This window comes from Trichogramma pretiosum, unplaced genomic scaffold, assembly GCF_000599845.2.
Source record: "Trichogramma pretiosum strain Unisexual culture from Peru unplaced genomic scaffold, Tpre_2.0 scaffold21, whole genome shotgun sequence".
NCBI lineage: Eukaryota > Metazoa > Arthropoda > Insecta > Hymenoptera > Trichogrammatidae > Trichogramma > Trichogramma pretiosum.
In genome coordinates this window covers 943595-955994 of record NW_019640940.1, presented here as the reverse complement: position 1 = coordinate 955994, position 12400 = coordinate 943595, and the positions used below count along the sequence as shown (strand labels likewise).

The window sequence follows — 12400 nt, the reverse complement described above, 5'->3', positions numbered from 1 at the left end:
AAAAAAAAACACTTTTTTTATTTGTCTCCGAGTGCGCCACTCGGCTCGACGAAACGTAAAGAGCGACATTTTATTTGTGACCTACTGAAACAGTTCCCCTCCCCCCCCCCCATGGTCGTCGTCGTCGCCGTCATCCTGCTGGTGCTCCAGACGTCAATTGCATAGTGCCATAGGCAGGGGAGGTATATAACACGCATACAATTCGCTAGACGCATATGTATCGTAATTTTTCGTCCGGTCCGCAGCGTGAAAGACTTGTGACTGACCGCGCGCGAGAGAAAGTCGTTCGTATTTTCTTCTGCGACAAAGCTGATATACACGCAGCAGCTTTGACTCTACGTCGAGTCCTATCGCTACGCGGAAAAACACGCATAAATCGTATACGATACTGTGCACAACGCGCGAGCTTTCTATCGTATTAACCATTTTTTTCTCCGCGTTTCTTTTATTCTAATCGTCTCTCGTGCACGAGACGCACGCCGCTCAAACAATCATCGCATCGCAGCCGTCGATGAACGCAAGCAGGCAAAATATCTTTCTCGAAACGAGTTTGATGTACTATATAGAGAAATTTTTCGCGCACAGAGAAGCAACAAAAAAAAAACAACAAAAATTTGCTGCAGAAGCAGCGGGACAGCCTTCGTTAAAATCCTCCGCGAGTATTGAATTCCACGTGTGCCGCACCACTCGAGGGACAGCAGAATTACACTTTCTCGCGGGGCTCGTAGCGGTGCGCGCATTTCTGCAATTGTGACAGGCAAATAAGCGCATGTGTACACACAAACACACACTTTGATGGAGTGTGCACTGGGCACACAGAGAGTCGCTGGAAATGTTGACCGCGATCTTATCGTATCGAGCAAAAAAGCGGCGAAAAGAAAAGAAAATAGAAAAAAAATTATTATTCGTCATGTTTTTCATTGTGATGCAGGAGTTTAATAAGTAATTATTCACCCGCTGTAAGATAGTATAAAATAAAGGCCACGCACGTACACGTGCACTGACGCGCGAAGATTAGATTTTCCTTTCATCGATACGTCGATCTATCGCACGCACACGTATTGTAGCACAAATCCGATCGATCGTAAAAAATCACTTGTCTTACGTGAATTGTCTCGATGTGGCAATAACGAATAACGAAAATGATAAAAGTAATTATCATTATCCCTTACACGCACGCGTATATTCCATCGATACATAATACACGCGGCTCCGTACGCGTTGGATTAATATAATAATCGGCCGGCTGCAGAAGTCTTTCGCAATGTTGTATAGCTTTTCGAAACACTCAGCCGGCCGCGAGTGAATTTTATCGCGTGACCCGGCTTTGATTATTACACGCGTTAATTACGAGGAAATTATTATCGGAAAAATTTGGCGCATTGATCAATGTATATACCTGCTGCTGCGGCAGTGTTGCGCGTATTGTACGGAATCGAGAGGTTCGAGATTCGTCCGAGAAATTATCGTCTCGCAATCGGTGCGAAAATTTTTAACTTTCGATGTATAATGCCTGGGCAGTAAAAAATCGTGTACACGGACAGACGGGTTAAGAACGGAGTTTTACAACGTGCGTGGTAAAATTGTCGTACGAGAAGATCCCATTGTAAAACGAGAAAAAAAAACCATAATAAATGTCAAGATTAATTCGGGACAATGTCGCCGCGTATACCCGTGCAGCAGTGTCAAAAGAACACGCGTATAAAAATAAGTACACGCGCGCGGCGGCGCGTCCATAACAAATACAACAATAGACAATGCTGCGTATCCTGTCCTGTCCATGGCACCGTATCATTGCGCCCGCGCACGTGTACAATCCTTCACCTTTTTTTTTCGTCAGCTGTTTCTTTTCTTTTTCTTTTTTTTTCTTACACGCAGTATAGTAGTGTAGCTCGAAGTTTACATCGTGTAATGTGGCAGGCATCCATCAAAGCGCGAGAACCACCACCACCACCAACGGGTGCTGTATAAGTGCACGGTATATACAGTGTGTATAATGCCGACTAGAGTACCTACAACTCGAAGCTAATAAAACAGATAATAATCAGCTACGGTATACACACGTATTACGTAAAATTTACATTTCGCAGCTATGGGTCAAAAAATGGTCGGAAAAATTGACTGCGCTGCAGTTGGCTTGCGGGCGGTTGCATAACTTCGCTGCTGCTGCTGCACTGTAGCACATAGAGCAGTCCCTGTGGTGTGCAGTAGTATGCATAGTATATATAAGTAGCCTGTGTCCCGTATGTATACCTAATGTACAGCATAAAAGCTGCACAAATGTATTCGCGCGCGCGCGAGAAAAGACAAAAGACGACGATATATAGGTAATGTGCGGCATTTTAATGTATACATGACACAAGGTCGATGTCCTCTCTTTTGCAGTCTCGGTTACACTCGCGTATAATACGTGTTATATACCTGTGTATGTGTCGCTGCGCGCGATATGTGTATTGCAGCAGCTGTGCATTTATACGTACACACACACGTTAGAAAGTCGTTGATATCACTTTCTTCGGTTTATAACGTTGGGAGGCCGCCGATACATAACATCCGCGCGCGGCAGTTCTCTCTCTCTCTCTCTCTCTCTCTCGCGGTGTAACGGTCACACACGGCTGCAATTACTATTTCGCTACATAAGTACGTGTGTGTGAGTGCGTGTGTACTACGGTGCACACGCGGAGACGTGACGATACTGCCAATTGAGACTTTGATTATGCTTCGAGATGCTCACGCACACCTAATAATATTATTATTATAATAATATACGCGTGACTGGGGTACACACAAACATATAAAATATTTTTTTTGATGCGGAGCGGAGAAACATCGACGAGTATATGAGCGATTGCAAAATTACCTGCCAAATTTTAATACCCTTGTACTTTGGTTAAATCTTTACACGAAAATCTCAGAGAAAACCTGGGGGGGGGGGGGGGNGGGGGGGGGGGGGGGGGTACGATTCGCATGATTATAACGATTTTGTGTACAGCAAAAGTGTAATAATATTTGATATCACGTCAGACTCAATCATTTTGGCACAATTTTCATTAGAATATAAGAAAAAAAAATTACAATTGTTAATCATTGTATTTCATTTTAATAGTGGAATACTTAATCTTTGCTTTTTGATGGAAAATCAAATTATGTGTATTTTCCTTTGCGGTCTGTGCAATTCCACTTTTGTCCACATTTTATCTCGCATTTCTCGAAAGCTAAATCTTTACAATCCTCGTGAACTATATTTTGGTGTTTCAACAAGTCCCCTTTATGTCGACCTTCGTGGACTGTCTTTTGATGGTGGATCAAATGCTCTTTTCGCGTGAATTTTTTCTCGCACTTGTCGCATTCGTAATCTTTGCGATCTTCGTGGACTATTTTTTTGTGTCTGTTAAAATGGCTTCGATAACCAAATTTTTTCTCGCATTTGTCGCATGCAAAATCTTTGCGACCTTCGTGTACTGATATGTGGTGCTTCATTAAATCCGTTTTTAGTGAAAATTTTTTGTCACACTTATCACATGCAAAATCTTTGAGACCTTGATGTACCACTTTTTGGTGCACTAGCAAATTTTGTTTGAGTCCAAATAGCTTCTCACATTTGTTGCAAGCGAAATCTTTCCGACCTTCGTGTACTATCTTCTGATGACGGAGCAAATGCGTTTTTTGCGTAAATTTTTTTTCGCAATTGTCGCATTCGTAATCTTTGCGCCCTTCGTGGATTGTTTTTTTATGTCTAATCAAATGGCTTCGATCCCCAAATTTTCTCTCGCATTTGTCGCACGCAAAATCTTTCCTGCCTTCGTGTACTGACATGTGGTGCTTCAATAAATCTGTTTTTACTGCAAAACTTTGTTCACACTTATCACATGCAAAATCTTTGAGACCTTCGTGTACCATTTTTTGGTGCACAAGCAAATTTTGTTTGTGTCCAAATAGCTTTTCACATTTGTTGCAAGCGAAATCTTTCCGACATTCGTGTACTATCTTCTGATGACGGAGAAAATGCATCTTTTGTCCAAATTTTTTTTCACATTTATCGCATTCGTAATCTTTGCGACCTTCGTGGATTGTTGTTTTGTGCAAAAGTAAACGCGATTTTTGCACAAATCTTTTTTCACATTTATCGCATTCGTAATCTTTGCAACCTTCGTGTATTGTCTTTTGATGGACAAACAAAGCTTGTCTATGTCCAAATTTTTTTTCACACTTGTCACATGCGAAATCTTTGCGACCCTCGTGTATTGTCTTTTGGTGATCGTTCAAATGCTGTTTATGTCCAAACTTCTTTTCACACTTGTTGCATGCAAAATCTTTGCGACCCTCGTGTATTGTCTTTTGGTGATCGTTCAAATGCTGTTTATGTCCAAACTTCTTTTCACACTTGTTGCATGCAAAATCTTTGCGACCTTCGTGTACTATTTTCTGATGACGGAGCAAATGCATCTTTTGTCCAAATTTTTTTTCACATTTATCGCATTCGTAATCTTTCCGACCTGCGTGTACTGTTTTCTGGTGCATGATCAAACTTCCTTTTTGTCCAAATACCTTGCCACACTTGTCGCATGTGATATCATTGCAACCTTCATGTACTATTTTTTCATGCCTTCTTAAATTGCTTAAATACCCAAATTTTTTCTCGCATTTATTGCATGCATAATCTTCCCAAACCTCATGAACTGTAATTGTGTGCAAGAGCAAATTCCGTTTATTTCCAAATTTGTTCCCGCAATAGTCACATGAGTAATCTTTGAAGACTTTGTAAGCTAAATCTTTCCGACCTTCATGTTTTATCTTCAGGTGAAAAAGGAAATGCGATTTTTTTCCAAACTTCTCTCCGCACTTGTCGCATAGAAAATGTTGGCGACCTTCATGGACTGTTTTAATGTGTAAGAGCAAACTATGTTTATTTCCAAATCTTTTAGCGCATTTTTCGCATAAGTAATTTTTGAAAACTTCGTGGAATATTTTGTTGTGCTTAAGTAAAGTTAATTTATTTTCAAATTTCTTGTCGCACTTGTAACATGAGAAATCTTTGTGATCTTTGTGTGCTAATTTTTGATGCGTAAGCAAACTCGACATTTTCTTAAATTTTATCTCGCATCTGTCGCATGGAAAATCGTTGCGGCTTTTGTGTTCTGATATTTGGTGTCTGCTCAAATGACTTCGGAACTCAAATTTCTTTTCGCACTTTTCGCAAGCATAATTTTTCGGATCATTGTGAATTGTGTCTCGGTGCTTCAACAAACTTGTTTCTAGTGTAAATGCCTCCTGGCAAATATTACAAACGTATTTTTTGTCGTCTGAAACAACAACGTCGGGTTCATTTAAATTATCTACCGAGACAACCTTATCGCGTTTATCCATTTTGGTGTCTAAATTAAACGACCGATTATTCTACTAAGTGCCACGAAAATTTAATAAGTAAAATCGATTCTCTGGTATTATATCTTGTTTTGACGTTAAAGACAACTCTCATACTGATTTATATGTCTGTATGAATTTTCAGTTATCAAGGAACGATGGTAAGATTGTTTATGATTAGATTGTTTACAATTAGTACACGTATTGTTGGTCGATATTTTGTCATGTTATAACTGAACAGTGAACCCATAATAATAAATTTTCATACCTATCGTCTTTTACTATATGACTGGAAATTGTCATAATTTAAGTACTCTTGAAGAAAGAATAAAACATAGAGAATTAATACGACTGGACGATTGCCTACACTACACGGAACATTGTATACGCGTGACTGTGGTACACAAAAACATATACAATGTTTTTTTGATACGGAGCGAGGAAACATATGAGCAATTGTAGAATTACCTGCCACATTTTAGTACCCTTGTACTTTCATTGAATCTTTACACAAAAATCTCGGAGAAAACCTGGCAGTATGATTCGCATGAATATAACTATTTTGTGTACAGCAAAAGATTAATGATATTTGATATCAAATAAAACTCAATCATTTCTGCACAAATTCTATTAGCATATAAGAAAAAAATTTACAATTGGTCATCATTGTATTTCATTTCAATAGTGAAATACTTAATTTTTGCTTTTTGATTGATAACCAAATTATGTGTTTTTCCTTTGCGGTCTGAGCCATTCCACTTTTGTCCAAATTTTATCTCGCATTTCTCGAATGCTTAGTCTTTGTGATCTTCGTGGGCTTTTATTTGATGTCCGAACAAGTCCGCTTTTTGTCCGAATTTCTTTTCACACTTGCTTCATGTGTAATCTTTTCGACCTTCATGGACTGTCTTTAGATGCCTTATCAAATCTGAATTTTTTCCAAATTTTTTCTCGCACTTGTCGCATGCATAATCTTTTCGACCTTCATGGACTATCTTTTGATGGTTGATCAAATGCTCTTTTCGCGTAAATTTTTTCTCGCACTTGTCGCATTCGTAATCTTTGCGATCTTCGTGGACTGTTTTTTTGTGTTCGTTCAAATGGCTTCGATAACCAAATTTCTTTTCGCACTTGATGCATTCGAAATCTTTTCGACCTTCGTGCATTATAATTTTATGTGAATGCAGAGATGATTTTCGTCCAAATTTTTTCCCGCATTTGTCGCATGCAAAATCTTTCCTACCTTCGTGTACTGTCATGTGGTGCTTCAATAAATCTGTTTTTACTGCAAATCTTTTTTCGCACTTACCACATGCAAAATCTTTGAGACCTTCGTGTATCACTTTTTGGTGCACAAGCAAATTGTGTTTGTGTCCAAATAGCTTTTCACATTTGTTGCAAGCGAAATCTTTCCGACCTTCGTGGATTGTTTTTTTGTGCAAAAACAATTGTGATTTTCGTCCAAATTTTTTCTCGCATTTGTCGCATGCAAAATCTTTCCTACCTTCGTGTATTATCATGTGGTGCTTCAATAAATTTGTTTTTACTGCAAAACTTTTTTCACACATATCACATGCAAAATCTTTGTGATAATCGTGTACTATTTTTTGGTGCACAAGCAAACTTTGTTTAAGCCCAAATAGCTTCTCGCATTTGTCGCATGCATAATCTTTTCGACCTTCATGTACCGTCTTTACGTGGGTGATCAAACCCGGTTTTCGTGTAAATTTTTTCTCGCACTTGTCGCATTCGTAATCTTTGCGATGTTCATGGACTGTTTTTTTGTGTTCGTTCAAATGGCTTCGATAACCAAATTTCTTTTCACACTTATCACATGCAAAATCTTTGAGACCTTCGTGTACTGTTTTTTGGTGCACAAGCAAATTTTGTTTGAGTCCAAATAGCTTCTCACACTTGTTGCAAGCGTAATCTTTCCGACCTTCGTGTACTATCTTCTGATGACGGAGCAAATGCATCTTTTGTCCAAATTTGTTTTCACATTTATCGCATTCGTAATCTTTCCGACCTCCGTGTACTGTTTTTTGGTGCATGATCAAACTTTCTTTTTGTCCAAATAACTTGCCACATTTGTCGCATGTGAAATCATTGCTACCTTCATGTACTGTTTTTTGGTGTCTTCTCAAATGGCTTGAATTCACAAATTTTTTTTCGCATTTATCGTAAGCATTATCTTCGCAAGGCTCATGAACTGTAATTATGTGCAAGAGCAAATTCCGTTTATTTCCAAATTTGTTCCCGCAATAGTCGCATGAGTAATCTTTGGAGACTTTGGAAGAGAAATCTTTCCGACCTTCATGTTTTACCTTCAGATGTGAAAGAAAATGCGATTTTTTACTAAACTCCTCTCCGTACTTGTCGCATGGAAAATTTTGGCGACCCTCATGGACTGTTTTAATGTGTAAGAGCAAACTATGTTTATTTCCAAATCTTTTAGCGCATTTTTCGCATAAGTAATTTTTGAAAACTTCGTGGAATATTTTGTTGTGCTTAAGTAAAGTTAATTTATTTTCAAATTTCTTGTCACACTTGTAACATGAGAAATCTTTGTGATCTTTGTGTGCTAATTTTTGATGCGTAAGCAAACTTGACATTTTCTTAAATTTTTTCTCGCATCTGTCGCATGGAAAATCGTTGCGGCTTTTGTGTTCTGATATTTGGTGTCTGCTCAAATGACTTCGGAATTCAAATTTCTTTTCGCACTTTTCGAAAGCATAATTTTTCGGATCATTGTGAATTGTGTCTCGGTGTTTCAACAAACTTGTTTCTAGTGTAAATGCCTCCTGGCAAATATTACAAACGTATTTTTTGTCGTCTGAAACAACTACGTCGGGTTCATTTAAATTATTTACCGAGACAACATTGTAACGTTTATCCATTTTGGTGCTCTAAATTAAATGATTGATTATTCTACTAAGTGCCACGAAAATTTAAGGAGTACAATCTATTCTCTGATATTATGTCTTATTTCGACGTACTGATACTCGTACTGATTCATTTGTAAGTATGAATATTCAGTTATCAAGGGACGATCTCAGAATTGTTTATGATTATATTGTTTACAATTGAGTTTTGAGATACGTATTTATTTGTTGAAATTTCGTCATGTTACAACTGAACAGTGAGCCGATAAAAATAAATTTTCTATACCTATCGTCTTTTACTGTGTGACTGGGAATTTTCATAAGTATTCTTGAAGAAAGAATAAAACATAGAGAACTAATATTATCGGCTGATGCGTTCTCATAAAAAAATCATTGTGATGAATCTAGCTATGAATTATCAAAGGCTTTTTGGTACATTATAATCGAAAAAATTGTGTTCATTTCTATTAAAGGACTTGTTTTCCTCTTAAATTTTTTAAAACATATAAATGGACATGATCAAAGTATACATATTGAAATTTTGATTGTTCACAAATTCTTTCAACTTCCTGCGTACCTCCAAGAATTATAATGCCTTCGTGGATCTGTTTTTAGCCAAAAATTTGACAGTTTAAATCGTGGAATCGCTCATGCATTCAATAATATCATGCGCCTCTCGGCAATGATGTAAACAAACATGACAGCTCTCGAGTATAATATTTTGCAAAACTTCGAACACACGAACACGATTCGCGACTTTGAAGAGCGCGTTTCACATATATATTGAACGTATAGACCCGCGTCAGAATTATATGATAAAACGCGCGAGTGATTTCAAAGTATAATAAAGTAGCGATCGCGCTGCGCGCCTTTTGTTTCCGCGACCGATCGCGGCTTATATAAATAATACATACATCGCCGGTGCTGCTGCTACTGCTGCAAGCTCGGTCAACGATTCGATAAAACACGACTACTGAGCGAGACGCGGCGGCGTCGCAGTCAAATTGAATTTGGCAGTCATCTGTTGCTATAATAGAAGCTACAGACCGATGAATGCATAAACTTGTATGTAAATAAGGAGCTCGCGAGCATCGAGGCGCAAAATTATACATGTTAATTGAACGGGTAGTACGACGGCGAGCTTTTACAGAAACGACTACGTCAAAGGACTCTTGGATGTTTTCAATTTTTGATGCTCTCTACATAGAAAACATCCGCAAAAGTCATTCCTGACCTCATCGTATATATTATATCGTCGATTGCAATAGCACTTTCGATCGCGTAAAATTCCCCCTCCCCTCTTTCGTACGTAGGTTTCAATTTTCCGCATTCGCAATTTGACATTTGCTCGCGTATACACGCACGCACCTTTCAGCTCCGCCCGCGGAAGACGGAAGTCATCTCGCGCTCACTCACTCTCTCTTTAGCTTGGTTTATCTCAACTATGCGGCAGAGTGACAAGCCGCGCGCGTGTTATACTCTATGTGGCGTGCGAATAAAATAAGAATCGTATACAGCTGTGTCGCTGTCGCTGTAAAACAAAGGAGGCCATCGGCTGTTGTCGCGCTCGAAACCCATCAAACATTTCAGCGCCTCGACTCTCTCGTCGACGGGTACCACACATAAATGCGACCGTGTGTATATTGACACATACACTTTCTCGCGTGTACGCGAATCTTTTTTTTTTTTTTTTCGTTATATCTTTTCTTCCTTTTTTGTTTTTTGTCTTTCGAAAGCTCTCCCTACGATGTATATAATGTAAAGAGCACAATTTTTGTCTTCCTCCTATATGTACCGCGAGCAGCTCGTAAAGCAATGGTTTCCACAGCTGCCAAACGCGATACATATATATAAAACAGAAAACACGCGTACATTTCAACAGAACGAACCATTTTCTCTCTCTTTCTGGCTTCTATTGCGATCGGGGAAAACAGTCACGATCGCGCGCGCACCGCGTACATATACACGAAAAAATAAGGTGCGAAACACGATAGAGAGTAAGGAAAGAGTGAGCTATAGACGGGGAAAAAAACGTTTCGTAACTCTAGACTCTAGTGCGGCGCACAGGACACATCTCGCGGCGCGCGGGCGAGTAACCTGATTTCATTGAGCGCCATATAGGATGATGAAAAACGTGAGGCCTAAAACGATCCTCGCGCCGCGCGGAGCCCCTGTTGTGCGCGGGATTATTATACCAGGTGTGTGTGTGTGTGTGTTTATTCGCCGGTTGCTCTCCAGCGAGGAAGCAGCTCTTTTGGCTTGGCGATCTCGCAGAAACGATAAGAGTACGAAACTCTGTTGTAGCTTTGAGCTTTATTATATTCGCCGATGATTTTTTTAGAGTAAGAGAGAGATACGACCCAGAAAATGAAATGAAAAGCATGGACATCGTTATTATATCGCGTGGACACGAGGCCGCAACGAGCGCAGGAAAGAGAACCATCATCGTTATTACGTGTGAGTATGTGCTGCTGCAGAGTGCATAGGTACGAGAGAAGGGAGAAAGAAAGGTTTATACCCGCGCGTACGTGTAATTGGCCGCGTGCGCGACTCGTATCTGATACGAGAGAGCCCAAGTGGTATAAGTGAGTTTAATATTACGGTAGCTTGATTGGACTTTATGTGCTTTTTTTTTTAAGCGTAAGATGATTGAATTTTTATATCGTTTTTCTTGTTTTTTTTTTCTAATTTCCAACTCTATCGCTCGCACCCGGTGTGCCGTGTCTTACTTTCCTTGCGTTACATTATTACATATAGTAGCGCGCGAAAATTGGACGGCTTGATATACAGCAGCAGCAGTAGTAGTAGCAGTATGTACACGTGTGATTTCTTAACGCGAGTGCATTACTTTAATGCAAACTTTTAAGTTATTTCGCTCGTGCGCACCGGTGCACCAGCACGGCGCGCGCATTAGGAAAATTTCGTCAGTCGCACCACATGCGCGCACCGCTGCCACCGCGCGTCCACACCGCATCCCCCCGAGTCGTAATGATATTTTGGCCTACTGAACGAAAATACGTGAGCGTACTAATATTCACATCGTACGAGTAAAAGTGTGTAGCTATGCGTAGCATGTAAAAAATTGGATTCTCGCGCCGAAGTCTAGTTCTTCATTTTTAATGAAAAAAAAAGTGAAAGAAGAGGAATCTCGTTTCGAATATTCTCAAGGTGTCAGTAAAAAAGCTCTCTTTCATGAGCCTTAAGCGAACGCCGCGGACGACGAACTGGTTGACCGTCTGGGCTTATAATACGTGTAATAATGCACCCGCGGTAGTAGTAACGAGTCTACTTACCACCCGAATAATAAATCGTCCCGATGAAAACCGGTCAAACTTTTCTCGAAAATCGTCACACGCGTTATTTATCATGTGCTCTCGTCGGTGCACACGGCCATGCACACACGCACAGACAAGTGGAAATGACGAGGCAAGATGCCGCCGCAGCGCACACTTCTCGACTCAAAGGTCTCTTGCGCAAAAGAGTTTATAAGTGTACCGCGAACGTGTATATATGCGTCTCTCTCTCTCTCGCCTTTTTTTCGGGGAGAAAGGCTTTTTGACTCGCGTGCACGTACATATTAGCGATGTGTGTATGCGGAGACTTTTCTCAAGAGTACAGCGTAGGCGGCTGAAAAAGTACATATAATATATGTATAGTGTAATGTAAACGTCGAGGAAAATCAGGCAAACCGAGTGACGATCAAACAAAAGAATTGAAATTAAAGTGGTCGCGCGCGCGCGCGTTCGTGTGTCGGTGGCCCCTCTCGCAGCTGTGTTATATATATACGATTGTGTATAAAGTATAATTCTCGATATTATCCTCATTGTTCGACGATGCGCACCGCTGTCCATGTATATACAGGTATATAATATAAAGCTCGTCACGAGTGTAGTACGGAGAAGAGCCAAACGCGCACGCGGCGAGTCAAAAATGATACGCTTACAACTGCACACGGGCCTGGGCTGTATAATGCAAAATTCAATTTAGAGCAGAGCTGCGGGTTGAAAATTTATATTATACGGACAGGAGTTATGAAGTGTGCATAAGTGTGTGTAAATGAATTTTCGTTCTCTTCAACTTCTGTGCAGCGGCTCTCGTCCCTTTTTCGGAAATGTAGAGACTTAAAACTATACACTTTTGCCGGTATAAGAAAC

At 39.9% G+C, this 12400-nt stretch overlaps 1 protein-coding gene across 1 annotated transcript in view; it reads right to left on the bottom strand.

The window, feature by feature from the left end:
- The window catches only part of LOC106659899 (unconventional myosin-Ie-like), an 88078-nt gene that overhangs the window by 23338 nt on the left and 52340 nt on the right, over window positions 1-12400 (bottom strand). The window lies entirely within an intron of this gene.